The sequence below is a fragment of the Oncorhynchus clarkii genome, chromosome 7 (assembly GCF_045791955.1).
Source record: "Oncorhynchus clarkii lewisi isolate Uvic-CL-2024 chromosome 7, UVic_Ocla_1.0, whole genome shotgun sequence".
Classification (NCBI taxonomy): domain Eukaryota; kingdom Metazoa; phylum Chordata; class Actinopteri; order Salmoniformes; family Salmonidae; genus Oncorhynchus; species Oncorhynchus clarkii.
Window position 1 is genome coordinate 40,544,633 of NC_092153.1, and position 16,104 is coordinate 40,560,736.

Genomic DNA, 16,104 nt, shown 5'->3' on the forward strand with positions numbered 1-16,104 from the left:
AGAATAATGTTGATATAATATTCATTGTATCTGTATTATATTCTTATCAATAGTAATAAATAGCATGACAACTTGTCTTCTCACCTACTATTAGTGCAGTAAGAGAGAACATGAGAGTCCAGAAACCACTGGTTTTTACTTATGATATTCTTGGCATGTGTTATAATTCAGAAAAATGAGCAAGCTGGGGGACAGACTTACAAATAGTTGGAAGCATCTTCAACAATCCATTTTTCCCACGCTAGGAGAGGGAGGGGTCAAGTGTGTGTGTGTGTAGGGGGGCGGGGAAGGGGGGGGGGGGGGGGGGGGTACTGGTATGAATATATGACTACTAATGAGAGTCTTCATAAAGAACCTCAGAATTTGGGTATGAATATAGGGACACAAGAAAAGGCATGAATAATGCCATCACCTAGCAACTCTTATCTGAAAGAATTTCAGAGTCAAGTCCGCTTTGTGGCGTTGCGTGTACTTGGACAGGAAAGACCCTTGAGCTGAGAGCCAAAGACAGACGGCCATCCTCACAAAGACATGGAAAAATCAACTGAAGAAAACAGATATGTTACCATACATGGACATTAATCACACAACAGGAGGAATAAACATTGTTGGGGGAAAATGTATTAACAAGTGAAATGCTAATTGGACGATAATGGTGCCTTTTGGACTGTGCTTGAAGGACGCAGACTGTCAGTCATTACACCAGAATGCATATATAACATGATTCATCCCCGTTACGACGCACCATAAACACACATGGAGGTCCTGTTGAGGTCACGTGATAGAACATTTAGAAAGAATAAGAGCCTATATATCATTACTAGGCAGGTTTCCATTGACCCGGGTTTATTAGACAAACGCAATGTCACACAATGTTTCATTGCGATGTGTATTGGAAACGGTGCATATAGGAGATATTTTCTAAAGATCTGCAACATTTCTATCTGTTTGACACGGGTGGATTTTTCCTTTGTCAAATGTTCTTCATTGCGACAAATGATGATGGAACAGTGTTTTTTACAAATAAATTATGACTGATAACTTGAAGGTGGGGGGGGGGGGGGGGGCACATGATATCATCATGTAACTATGAAGCTCCACTCCACATTTAATTCTAAATGCCTACTGCTTGCTAAAACCATTTTTAAACTTTAAAAAATAATGTTTGTTTGCTGACTTTCAAGAATGCCTGAATTGCTTCACCTTGCTTTTCTGGTTGCCTGGCAAGTTCCACCATCCACTTATTTCAGATCTATATTAGTGAAAGTTTCACCATGGCACAGACTGTGGCAATATGTTGGCAGATGAGAATGATTAGAATATGACAAATATTAGTCAATTATTGCATTTTATCAATGCTGGATTTTGCGGGCTACCCGAGACATGAAACAATTAGGTGGGAGGGCATATAGGCTATCGCCTATTTATTAATGCACAATTTGCCTAAATGAGTAATGGAAACTCTTCAACCACTTCAGTTTTATTCGACACTGTAGGTTTTTGCGCAAAGTTTTTAGATGTCTGTGTGACATCATTTTACTGGCAGAAGATAGTTAAATGGAGACGCACCATCTATTTCTAAATGTTATCTGTTTCAAGTATGGAAATGCTGAGATACTGAGTGAGGTGGTTTGTGTTGTCAGTTTGTCAGTAGAGCTAGAGAGATGTCAAAGGTTAACACCCTCTGGAAGTATGCAAATGCATTACAGTATGCATATGCCATTATAATACATTCTTCTTAATCCTCCTTAGGAGCATGCGTCCTGGTTGAGAGTGGATGGCTGGCCACAGAAGAGTGTTGAACCCCAACCTCTCCCTCCCCCGGCCGGTACCCATCCTACCCCCCTCTCCGCTGGTTCCATGCTTCTTTGGGATCTGCCAACACAAAAGTACTTCACACTGGGGGCTGGGCCCGCATTTCGAGGGTCAGCGAACAGCGGCAGCATCAACACCATGTCATTCAGCCTCTCCCACCCCCTTCTTTTCTTACACCTCTCATGCTATCAGCAAACAGAGAGGTGGAGCACTATTGTGAAGCCACTCTGGATTGTGTGTAATGCCCAAATGAATGTGCCTACTGTTTTTCACGGTTCTCACGGTTAGGCCGCCCAGACACATAGCTAGTCAATGATGAAGGTTTGCCAGTGTGATGAAACATTGCATTTAAGCCCCTGCCTCTGTAAGTGGTTTCTATTTAGAGTTTGTGCTGGTTGCTGAATTCTCTTTAGTCATTGTTTAAAGGCCTAGTGCAGTCAAAATCCTGTTTTCCTATGTTTTCTATCATATTGTACAACAGCTGATGAAACTAAAACTGTAAAAGTTTTTATTTTTATCAGTGTTTTTAACCAGGATTTGAGTTTTAGTGAGATCCAGATGCAGTAAATGAGCTTCAATTTCCCCTCAAAATATATATATTATTTAATGCTATTTGGAGAATAGCTAAAATGACCCAGCCATTATCACCTTGGCTGCCGTATGTGAATTTACCTCAATAGATCTACAAACACAAATCACAGTCCTTATTTTATGTGTTTCTAAAATCCCCTATGGAAAACATGAATGGTGGAAAAACGATTGGAACCATTTCCCTGTTTGAACGCTAGGTTTTATGGGTATTATGACACCTCCACTGTGTGGCTCTATTGCAGCCTGTTTCAGCCTCACCACTGAGCGCCACATCAATGTCTGTCTCGGTAGCCTACTCTCTGTAAAGCAACGTTATTATTTTTTGCTCCTACTGCGTTAGGCTCCGTTTTGCTTCTTACTTCATCCTTCTAGCTGGCTAAATAATACTAGCCAAAGCCCTTCAACGTTATTGCAGTAGAATTATCTGCCGGCAGCTAGCCACCTGACTGACATAAGCGACTATTTACCAGATGTGCATTCATTCTCTGAGAGTTTTTGTTTGTTTGGGGGATGTCTGTAGACGGTTTAAAATGGCCTTTAGTCCGGCATCTCGCAAACACACCGTCAGCAGCGTCTAGTTGTCTACTTGAGTCGACTGCGAGCTGGGTTAGTTCGTTTCACGTCTCGGGGCAGCGTTAGCCGTTTGAGAGTGGTGAATGTGTTGCTAAAAAGGCAAATCCGTGAGGCCAATTTAACAAACAAACCACTGTTCATGAATCCATTCATTTGTAAAGAGTCAAGCGTGATTATAACTCAGTCAGATTACGAATATAGAGCGTTCTTCTGCTGTGGTCAGCGCTGGGAGCAATATTTAGACGATAACGCGGAATTTATTTTCTTTATTGTGTACACAATATCAATTTATTTTTTGTTGTTCTTGGTGTTATTCTTTTTTTAAAATTATTATTACTAAGGTCCGGACCTCGGTGTCCTCATCCGTAGTTACGGCCATGTTCCTGGTAGTAGCTGGTTGAAAATATAATCTACACAAGACCTTCTAATCAGCAAATTTGCATGGAAGGGAGTTTTGGCTTTCTACTGTGACTTTACATGTGGTAAATTGGTTAATAGACCAATAACAAGAGAGTTTTTCCCTCCCCACTCAGACCACTGCCAGACAGTCCTAGCAAAAGGGTTAGGGTTAGAAATATTTTTTTTTGCAAAAAATAAATTTTTGCCTATTTAAATGGAAATCTATTACAGTAAGGTACTTAATTGTTACCCAAAAAATGATGTGATATTGATATAAAAACAACAGCTGCATTGGGTCTTTTAACCACTTAAGGAATCCTTAAAACAGATTGCGTGTGTGGGGGTAAACTGAAGTACACAATATTTTCTGACCAAACTACACACAAAGTGTATAAAGCACTAGATACCAGAAACCCCTTATCACAAGTCACTTGCTCCGGTCAAACAAATAGGGGCTAGGTCCATGGATAAGTACCTCCAGATTTCCATCTGGAGTATAGAGGGGTGTCGCTTACCTGTCAATAAGAGCCCAATGTATTCTCTAAGAATGAGAGGAGCTTTGTTAGTCTTACAATGTCCTCTTAAGTTTCTCACCACCCCTCAAAACACTACCTCTCACAACTGGAATTTCGGTGGGAGTCTGTGTGTTTTACATGGGATTTTTTTGGGGGGGGGGGTGTAGCGTTCAGAAACAAAAGAACCTGTTCAGACATGTTTTCACTCCATGGATGCAAGAAATGTGAGTATGCAGTTGAAACACACAAACCATTACTCCGACAAGAAAAATGTTTGACTATGACTTCACGCTTTGAACAGTCTTCATCACTGCCAGCATCTGCTGTCTACCTATCAGGGCTGATTGGTGGTTAGCAGAATGAAATACTTCTGGAATGAGTGATGGAACTGTTAAGACAAGACAACACATTCATGTTGGGTACCAAGTTTTAAGAGTCAATCCCAGTAACATTTTGAAACCCCCTCCTCGGTCAAATGTAGTTGTACAAAATACATATGCAATGATCAAATTAAGTTTTACATGACAGTAAATACAAACGAAAGAGCTTTAAAGTAATTCAAGGGGAAAGTGTTTTATTTGAGAACTATATTTAAAACTACTGTTTTACCTTTTCAAAGAAAGGTTATAACACATTTATGAGACATGTATTTAAAATGTTGCACTTGTCCTTTGTATCTTCCAACAACCACCTCCATGTTATCAGTACCTTCTAACAGCCACCTCCATGATAGGTTTAGGGGTTCCTGAGTGGCACAGCGGTCTAAGGTACTGCATCTAAATGCTAGAGGCATCACTACAGATCCTGCTTCAATTCCAGGCTGTATCACAACTGGCCAAGAAAAGGAGACCCATAGGGCTGCGCACAATTGGCCCAGCGTCATCAGGGGGAGGCCGTCATTGTAAATAAGAGTTTGTTCTTAACTGACTTGCCTAGTTAAATAAAGATAAAATCAAGATGAGTAGCAGTTTGTGTATTTACAGTGGGGCAAAAAAGTATTTAGTCAGCTACCAATTGTGCAAGTTCTCCCACTTAAAAAGATGAGCGAGGCCTGTAATTTCATCATAGGTACACTTCAACTATGACAGACAAAATGAGAAGAAAAAAAAATCCAGAAAATCACATTGTAGGATTTCTAATGAATTTATTTGCAAATTATGGTGGAAAATAATTATTTGGTCAATAACAAAAGTTTATCTCAATACTTTGTTATATACCCTTTGTTGGCAATGACAGAGGTCAAACGTTTTCTGTAAGCCTTCACAAGGTTTTCGCACACAGTTGCTGGTATTTTGGCCCATTCCTCCATGCAGATCTCTAGAGCAGTGATGTTTTGGGGTTGTTGATGGGCAACACAGACTTTCAACTCCCTCCAAAGATTTTCTATGGGGTTGAGATCTGGAGGCTGGCAAGGCCACTCCAGGACCTTGAAATGCTTCTTACGAAGCCACTCCTTCGTTGCCCGGGCGGTGTGTTTGGGATCATTGTCATGCTGAAAGACCCAGCCACGTTTCATCTTCAATGCCCTTGGTGATGGAAGGAGGTTTTCACTCAAAATCTCACGATACATGGCCCCATTCATTCTTTCCTTTACACGGATCAGTCGTCCTGGTCCCTTTGCAGAAAAACAGCCCCAAAGCATGATGTTTCCACCCCCATGCTTCACAGTAGGTATGGTGTTCTTTGGATGCAACTCAGCATTCTTTGTCCTCCAAACACGACGAGTTGAGTTTTTACCAAAAAGTTATATTTTGGTTTGATCTGACCATATGACATTCTCCCAATCTTCTTCTGGATCATCCAAATGCTCTCTAGCAAACTTCAGACGGGCCTGGACATGTACTGGCTTAAGCAGGGGGACACGTCTGGCACTGCAGGATTTGAGTCCCTGGCGGCGTAGTGTGTTACTGATGGTAGGCTTCGTTACTTTGGTCCCAGCTCTCTGCAGGTCATTCACTAGGTCCCCCCGTGTGGTTCTGGGATTTTTGCTCACCGTTCTTGTGATCATTTTGACCCCACGGGGTGAGATCTTGCGTGGAGCCCCAGATCGAGGGAGATTATCAGTGGTCTTGTATATCTTCCATTTCCTAATAATTGCTCCCACAGTTGATTTCTTCAAACCAAGCTGCTTACCTATTGCAGATTCAGTCTTCCCAGCCTGGTGCAGGTCTACAATTTTGTTTCTGGTGTCCTTTGACAGCTCTTTGGTCTTGGCCATAGTGGAGTTTGGAGTGTGACTGTTTGAGGTTGTGGACAGGTGTCTTTTATACTGATAACAAGTTCAAACAGGTGCCATTAATACAGGTAAAGAGTGGAGGACAGAGGAGCCTCTTAAAGAAGACGTTAGAGGTCTGTGAGAGCCAGAAATCTTGCTTGTTTGTAGGTGACCAAATACTTATTTTCCACCATAATTTACAAATAAATTCATTCAAAATCCTACAATGTGATTTTCTGGATTTTTCCCCCTAATTTTGTCTGTCATAGTTTAAGTGTACATATGATGAAAATTACAGGCCTATCTCATCTTTTTAAGTGGGAGAACTTGCACAATTGGTGGCTGACTAAATTTTATTTTTGCCCCACTGCAGCTTTAGCCCCAGCCTCCAGATCTATTTAATCCTCGTCTGGTATTAGGATGTAGAATGGGAGCCAGACCACAAATGAAAGTGAAATGTTAGTAGGTAAAGAGACGTAGTAAATGTGATATGCGTTGGCCGAGGGGGCCTAATAAAGATGAGAGCACACGTTCATATGCATGTGTTTGTGTGCTCAGCTTGACGATGTCTGCCCTGAAGTCTGAACAAAGGGAAGGAAGGAAGCTAGGGGCTGGGTAGAAGGACTGGGAGGAGGAGGTGATAGCACACAGTGGCCCTCCAGCATGTGTCTTGCAGAGCTTGCTCAGCCTCTCAAGTCCTGGGTTATGGCAGCGACAGCTGGGCTAGCAGGCTCTGCATGGGCCCACTCACTCACACTCACACTCACACTCACACACACACACACACACACACACACACACACACACACACACACACACACACACACACACACACACACACACACACACACACACACACACACATACACACACACACACACACACACACACACACACACACACACACACACAGGAAGCTCTGTGCTGTTTACTGTTTACATTTCACAGTGTGAGGCCTACTTGGGAGGGCTCTGGGGAATGGCCACTGGACCTACAGCTGTTTGTGTGTGTGTGTTGATAGGGTTTAATGTAGGCTTATCTGTCAAGTAGCCTTTGTGTGGTTGAAAGTCAATGTGAAGCTTTCAGGGATACAATTGCATTACATAGTCTGGTAGTTGCAAAGTAGTGCAGGGAGGTTGATATTAGATTACTAAGTCAAAAACTGTCATGTGGTAACAACTGTGCAAGTATTGAAAAACGTAACAACCAAGGCCCATAAGGAAACACACACTGTGGTCTGAACAGACAGTTGGCTGTTTAGCCAAAAGGACACCTGCTCTTGGTTCCATAGGCACTGAATGATGGCATGAGGCAGCTGATCAGCTGATGCAGTACTTACCTGAAGGGGTTGTTCTAGCCACAAATGTTTCAGGATATGAAACCAAAAATGTAATTTATTTGAATATCTTACAAGTCATAATCTAGGTTCAGAAAAGGTGCAAGAAATGTTTAGTTTATTGTTGTATCCTTCTTGTTCTGGTGCATGATAGCCAAGACTAATTCCTAAAGAATATTGAATTCACTGTATGGCCATTTTGAGTACGTTTTTTAGTATGTAAGAAGACATGGATCATGATACAATGTAGGCCAGGCAATTTTACTTTATTTTGTAATCTTGTTGTTTTATCTGTATTGTAGGCTATATCTATTATTCTATAACAAAAGAAAAAGGCAGAGGATAACCTCATACAACCATCCGGAAGTCTCCCGAGCTTACATTCTGTTTCACTACACAGATTCCAGCTCTAATCAGTCTCGTAATTACGAGCATATTAACCACGCTCCAAAATTGTTCATGTGGATTTCCAAAATAACTGTAGTATACCAGCAGAGAGCAGTCATGTGTAGGAGTTGGAGGAATGGGCGTTCAGAAGACAAGGGCCATAGGTGTCAACTCAACTGGGAATTACAGGAATCAGAGACGTCATGCCCATAGGGGGGGCACAGGTGCTCCCTCAGATTTAAAAAAATATATATATATATATATTCTGTAATACTACTAGCCACATGCAATTGTATGACGTTGTCTTTAGCTAGCCCAGATAGGTTTCTATGCTTCCGGTTCTGAAGTTTTGTTTTTCCATCTTTTACTTTCGGTTTTGTACACAAGCTTCAAACAGCTGAATATACAATATTTTTGGTGCACATTTTGGTTTTTGCCCTAGCACTACACAGCTGATTCAAATAATCAAAGTTTGATGATGAGTTGTTTTTTTGAATCAGCTGTGTAGTGCTAGGGCAAAAACCAAAATGTGCACCCAGGGGGGGGGCCCAGGACAAATTTTGGGAAACTCTGCTCTATACAGTGAATGCTTGTTTTGTTACATAAACTGAAATTAGGCAATTCGAAATTTAGCAACCAGGAAATGGCAGTTCGATTTCTATATTGTGCATCTTTAAGTATATTTTAGCAATTACATTTACATCTATTACATTTTTCCACCACTGAAAAATAGAAGGTTAAAGGCACAATGCAGTAAAAAAAAAAAACATGATTTCATGTGTTTTATATACACAGACTGTCTGGATTAAATGGATTGTGTCTGTGCCATTCAGAGGGTGAATGGTCAAGGTAAAATAATTAAGTTACTTTGAACGGGGTATGGTAGTAGGTGCTAGGTGCACCGGTTTGTTTCAGAACTACAATAGTGCTGGGTTTTTCCCGCTCAACATTTTCCCGTGTGTATCAAAAATGGTCCACCACCCAAACGACATCCAGACAACTTGACATAACTGTGGGAAGCATTGGAGTCAACATGGGCCAGCATCCCTGTGGAACACTTGACACTTTGTAGAGTCCATGCCCTGACGAATTGAGGCTGTTCTGGGGGCAAAAGGGGGTGCAAAACAATATTAGGAAGGTGTTCCTAATGTTTTGTTATTTGTTACCCGTATTTGTTACCCAGGGATAAAAACGTAAATAAGAATTTTCTTAAACAACTTGCCTGGTTAAATAAAAAAAGAAGCACAAGCATTTCACTACAGCCGCAATAACATCTGCTGATCATGTGTATTTTAAACGGTGAGGGAGGAGCGCCCTGCTTAAATAGAACTTGAATCTGCGCCACCATGTCATATTGTCAACAAGGCAGCATGGTACATTTTCCATAAATACGTTTTACAGTTTTCAAACTAGTTTAAGGCAGATAAAGTATATATGCGTTTTTATCAAGAGCAAACACTTTGCATGTGTTGTAATCATCACTCCACGTGCTTGACATATTTCACCTTGTTTTGAGACAACTTTGCCATGTCACCCGGCTCACCTCCTCATTGGGACTTAAAATCGGGGCGCAGCTGCTTGTTTAGATAACTTTTTGTTTCTTCATAAAATCTGCAATCAAAATAAACCTATCCCAGCGACCATATTATTTTTGCAAGTCCAAATTATTTCTGGATTCAGGCATTTAAAATGTATTGTTATGCTCAGACCTCTTGATGTAAGGACTAAGGCAGGGGTGTCAAACACAGGTCCTGGAGAGAGGAGTGTGTTGGTTTATTCATTTGGAACTCCTCTCATCTGGTTTTATAGGTTTTAATTAAACACGAATTGAAAGGAAAGTGTCTCTCCGGGAATTGAGTTTGACACCCCTGGACTGTTTGTCCAAACAGTGCTGGACTGTTTGTCACAGGGAGTCCCAGCATGGCTACCCATCAAATTTGCTTTAGTAGGATATTATGCACTTATACTGTAGATAGAATTATGATAGACTGATCATACGCAGACATAAAAATTAACAGAAGTAGGGTAAATTTCACCAGAATGTCACCTTGGTGAACATCGCTTTGAGGACAAAGTACACCTTTTCAAGGTTTGCCAACCTTTTAAGATATTTTAAGTATTTTAAGATAGGCCTATGTTTCTTGTTCTCTGTTGAGGGCAGCCCTGGCATGGTCTGCCATCAGTTCCCCACCTGGACCTTTTGCCTCGCTCTCCCTTGTCACTACCTTGGTGTGGGCAAGGCACTGCTTTTTTTTAGAGACAGGCAGTTGACACCTGAAGTCTTGACCGTTCTGCTGCCCCTACAAGAATAGTCCCAGTAAGCAAAAGTATGTTGAAAATACGTCTAAAATAATAATTTTTCCATACATTGAAGTTAGATTCAATTTAGGTTCTGAATGAATGGTGAAAATATGTATTTTCCGGGCGTTGAAAATACTGAAAATACTGAAAAAATCAAGGCTGGTACAGACCCTACAAAATCTGAACCAAACATAGACATCTTTGATTGGTTCAGATTTGGTCCGGACCAAAAACCAACGTCCGCGGACGTGGAAATCAAGGCCGGTCAGGAGTGCACAAAAAAAAGGCGTCCAAAAGGTGTCAGCATCAGTCCGTGTTTACTGAGATATGGCCAAGACCAGTCCTCATGGGCCAGAGTGGTGTCACACTTTTCCCCCATCCCTAGTCAACACAGCTGATGAAACGAATTGCATTCTAAACTGAAGATCATGATTAGTAGATTATTGGAGTCAGATGTGTTAGCTGGGGCTGGGGAAAAAGTGTGACACCAATCAGGCCCCAGAGGACTGGAGTTGCCCATCCCTGGCCTACAGTGTCACCTGATATTTGATTTTAGGAATGCCCATCTATGTGGTAAGCCTAACGTCCGGTCAGGACCAAAAACAAGAGGTCGGTGTCGGTCCGTGCGTCAACCCACAATGGAATTTTATAAATGCCCATCCATTTGGTAGGCCCACCGTTTGTAAAATAGGCCGTTGCATTGGCGTTTTTAGTCCTGATTCCTGTGATTAATCAATTTAGCTATTTAAGATCTGAATATCAGCCCCCCAACTTTATCAAGAGGAGTTATCCTGAGCCTATTTGCAATGTGTTTACACAGTATTTAATTTTTCGATGTGATCTGCTCGCAAAAAATGTTTATGGATACAAACTTCAAACCACTGATCATGACAAATTAGCCCACTGGGTGAAACTCCTGGACAGCAGTTGTGAGTAGCCTGATTGTCCATTTCACATTGTCCATTTTACCTTGACCTGTCCTGTTTTTAGGATATTTAATTTGTTAACATGTGCAAATGAATTACTTAAATATCATACAATGTGATTTTCTGGATTTTTGTTTTAGATTCCGTCTCTCACAGTTGAAGTGTACCTATGATAAAATTACAGACCTCTACAGTGCATTGCGAAAGTATTCGGCCCCCTTGAACTTTGCGACCTTTTGCCACATTTCAGGCTTCAAACATAAAGATATAAAACTGTATTTTTTTGTGAAGAATCAACAACAAGTGGGACACAATCATGAAGTGGAACGACATTTATTGGATATTTCAAACTTTTTTAACAAATCAAAAACTGAAAAATTGGGCGTGCAAAATTATTCAGCCCCCTTAAGTTAATACTTTGTAGCGCCACCTTTTGCTGCGATTACAGCTGTATGTCGCTTGGGGTATGTCTCTATCAGTTTTGCACATCGAGAGACTGAAATTTTTTCCCATTCCTCCTTGCAAAACAGCTCGAGCTCAGTGAGGTTGGATGGAGAGCATTTGTGAACAGCAGTTTTCAGTTCTTTCCACAGATTCTCGATTGGATTCAGGTCTGGACTTTGACTTGGCCATTCTAACACCTGGATATGTTTATTTTTGAACCATTCCATTGTAGATTTTGCTTTATGTTTTGGATCATTGTCTTGTTGGAAGACAAATCTCCGTCCCAGTCTCAGGTCTTTTGCAGACTCCATCAGGTTTTCTTCCAGAATGGTCCTGTATTTGGCTCCATCCATCTTCCCATAAATTTTAACCATCTTCCCTGTCCCTGCTGAAGAAAAGCAGGCCCAAACCATGATGCTGCCACCACCATGTTTGACAGTGGGGATGGTGTGTTCAGCTGTGTTGCTTTTACGCCAAACATAACGTTTTGCATTGTTGCCAAAAAGTTAAATTTTGGTTTCATCTGACCAGAGCACCTTGTTCCACATGTTTGGTGTGTCTCCCAGGTGGCTTGTGGCAAACTTTAAACTACACTTTTTATGGATATCTTTAAGAAATGGCTTTCTTCTTGCCACTCTTCCATAAAGGCCAGATTTGTGCAATATACGACTGATTGTTGTCCTATGGACAGAGTCTCCCACCTCAGCTGTAGATCTCTGCAGTTCATCCAGAGTGATCATGGGCCTCTTGGCTGCATCTCTGATCAGTCTTCTCCTTGTATGAGCTGAAAGTTTAGAGGGACGGCCAGGTCTTGGTAGATTTGCAGTGGTCTGATACTCCTTCCATTTCAATTATATCGCTTGCACAGTGCTCCTTGGGATGTTTAAAGCTTGGGAAATCTTTTTGTATCCAAATCCGGCTTTAAACTTCTTCAACAGTATCTCGGACCTGCCTGGTGTGTTCCTTGTTCTTCATGATGCTCTCTGCGCTTTTAACGGACCTCTGAGACTATCACAGTGCAGGTGCATTTATACGGAGACTTGATTACACACAGGTGGATTGTATTTATCATCATTAGTCATTTAGGTCAACATTGGATCATTCAGAGATCCTCACTGAACTTCTGGAGAGAGTTTGCTGCACTGAAAGTAAAGGGGCTGAATAATTTTGCACGCCCAATTTTTCAGTTTTTGATTTGTTAAAAAAGTTTGAAATATCCAATAAATGTCGTTCCACTTCATGATTGTGTCCCACTTGTTGTTGATTCTTCACAAAAAAATACAGTTTTATATCTTTATGTTTGAAGCCTGAAATGTGGTAAAAGGTCGCAAAGTTCAAGGGGGCCGAATACTTTCGCAAGGCACTGTACATGCTTTGTAAGTAGGAAAACCTGCAAAATCGACAGTGTATCAAATACTTGTTCTCCCCATTGATTCTTGAAGAACATAATTTATAAATGCTTCATGAGTTTAGTTCAACTGTTGTACTCCATCAGAATCCAAAATACACTATATAGCCTCAAAACATTGTTCAAACTATAATTTTGACGTCATGGATGGCCAGTCCTTGCATCCATAGATCTATCTATTAATTTGAGATTGGATACATTTCTCCAGGCCCATCCCTCAGTTTTTCACCATACCGGGGGTGGGGAGCCACTTTTGTTATTGTTTCTACTGTTGATTGCTGCATTAAGACATGTCTTGGAATGATGGAAACATAAATGTGGCAATATTATAATGTCTGTAATACTTTTGTATGCATGCCATGCTACATATGACAATATTTCTGACTTAGAATTTATCATTAGGCCATTTACCTATTAACTTTCATGATACTGGTGCATGCTGTTTTATATGGAAGGACGTGCACACACTATTGGAATAAATGTGTACAGACATCTTGTTGACATTCTGGAAGGGATCAGATTAACACATCATAGCCAGATAGATAAATTACAGTGACCAGCTATGGTACCTTATTGAGTTGTTGTCTTTACTTTCTTCCAGTGTTAGGCTACTGGTCAGTCAGTCTAAGTCGCCAGCTTTTTAGTTTCAGGTTGAATATTCAATGGATATTCGTGCTTTCAAAACACTTGAGCCACAGACTCCAAATAAGTGTCATGATGTTGGAAAAATTGCTCACAATGCACAGGTCATATTTTCACGATTTTGACATAAATTTTCTTTCCAAAGCTACTAAACATGTGGAAATGTGAGCAGCATTTTGTATTCCTAGTTGAAATAGTTAGGGAGTGTAAACAAAGTACAAACTTTTTTTACATTCGAATTGCAATAGCTCCTTGGTCATGTGACCTACTGACCTCAAACAAAGTTCAGAATGTACACTCAGTGGGTCTACACATTACATACCCTTTCGTTTGTCCATTTTCATCTCACATGTTTTTACACAAATATTTCTAACTTTTTAATTTCAAAAGCTCCTTGGTCATGTGACCTACTAACCTTAAACTACTTTCAGAATGTCCATGGACTGGCGGAGATGGGCGCCTGCAAGGTGTCCAGTGCGGTAATGCGACCGATCCCGGGGAGAGTTCTCTTTTCTTTGTGAAGGGCAGGGCGCCCTGGAATGGGTTCACCCCGAGAGAGGGGCCCAAGCCCTGGAAAGCATTGCGGTTCCTGCGGCGTACGTGGCGCTCCTGGTGACCCTTGAAAATCCGGGGGAGAGGGTGTAAATCTCAAGCCGGCCGAACCAATATCCGCAGCAGGTCTCCAAGGTGAACAGCCTCTGGCAAGTTATAACAATGTAGGTAAAGGACGTTGGCAAGTCAGATCCGTAACTTCGGGATAAGGATTGGCTCTAAGGGCTGGGTCGCTCGGGCTGGGGTGCGAAGCGGGGCTGGGCTCGAGCCGCGGCTGGGGGAGCAGTTGCTCCGTCACCCTCCTCTCGCCACCCGTTGCAAGTTTGTTGTGCGGCCCATCTCGTGGTCCCGCACGGGGGTGCGTGTGGGGGGTGTGTAGGGGTGGTGTCTGTCGGCGGGCCGAAGGTGGACCGGTGGGGAGTTGGTGGCGACGACTCTGGATGTGCGCCGGGCCCTTCTCGCGGATCTCCCCAGCTATGGCCCTGTTCGCCTAGCAGCTGACTTAGGACCAGGGGAATCCGACTGTTTAATTAAAACAAAGCATTGTGAAGGTGCAAGGTGGTTGTTGACGAGATGTGATTTCCGCCCAGTGCTCTGAATGCCCAAGTGACGAAATTCAGTGAAGCGTGCGTAAACGGCAGGAGTAACTATGACTCTATTAAGGAGTCCTTAGCCCAGGACATTAAGGTTCCACGCCTCCCGAAATAATGTGAAGTCGAATACGGACGACCCCAAACCATACATTGTCACCTGCTTGCAGGTGGCCCTAACATAGCAATAAACTGGAGCAAAAGGTGCCTTCAGATCAAACGAAACCCTGGTCCGGCTGAGAGGGACTACCTTGGATAGGTTAAAACGGGAGGTAAGGAAAGATGGTAAATAGTACCATAGCCCTTGGAGAGCTCTTCCAACCCCTACTTCCAACCCCTACTCGGTGTGTCACCTGGTTGAGGGAGTCTCTCCAACGGCTGTCCCCCGTATACTTAGCTAACTCTAAACCGCAAAGGTTTGAATCGAACACTTGCTTCGGCTGGATCCGCTAACAGTGGAGCACAAAATAGAGATGGAATGTGCTTAGCGGTTATGAACACTGCCAGGTGCGGGACTCTACACACTCTATGTGGGAGCTCTCCAACATGCTCCTTGGCACATGTAGTGGAGATGGCATATGCCTTACCATTAACTGACACTACCAGGCCTCAGGCTTGCCTGAGTGCGGGACATCGCACATTGTAGGTGGGGAAGTCTCCTCTACGCTCACTAGACTCAAGGTTTAGACTAAAACCATTGGCCCCGCAGTGATAGGGCATTGCATGGATCTGGCTCGTGCCCTACGAAGTCGGGAGAGGCATTTCCACCTTGTCCCGGGAGGGAGGCCTACATCTGATGTGAGTGGTACCATCCACGCCCATTAATTTGCTGCGGACCCATAAAATGGACAGAATAAGTTTAGATTCCCATTGGGCACGGATCACTGAATGTCAACTTAATGAAATTCAAAGGAGTGTGCCCACCTGTAGTAATCCTGCTCAGTACGAGAGGAGCCGCTGGTTCAGACATTTGGTGTATGTGCTTGGCTTAGGAGCCAATGGTGCAAAGCTACCATCTGTGGGATTATGACTGAACATCTTTAAGTCAGAATCCACCCTAAACGTAACAATACCGTAGAGCCGCAGATCTTCGGTTGACCCGGGATAGCCTGCCTCTTTTGGCAGGTGAGTAGAACCATTCGTGACGGGGTTGGGGTGCGGCCGGATGAGTTGCCCGCCCCTCTCCTGCTGCGCACCGCATCTTTGTGGTGAACCTGGTGCTAAATCACTCGGAGACGACCTGATTCTGGGTCAGGGTTTCTTACGTAGCAGAGCAACTCACTCACTGCAAACAAATGAAAGTCAGCCCTCGAACCAAGCTTTTGTCGGGGTGGAAGACGTCTTCCTCCACCATCCTACTTTACTTATGGCTTGTCAGTGGATATTCTGACAGCAGTTTGAGGGTTGTAG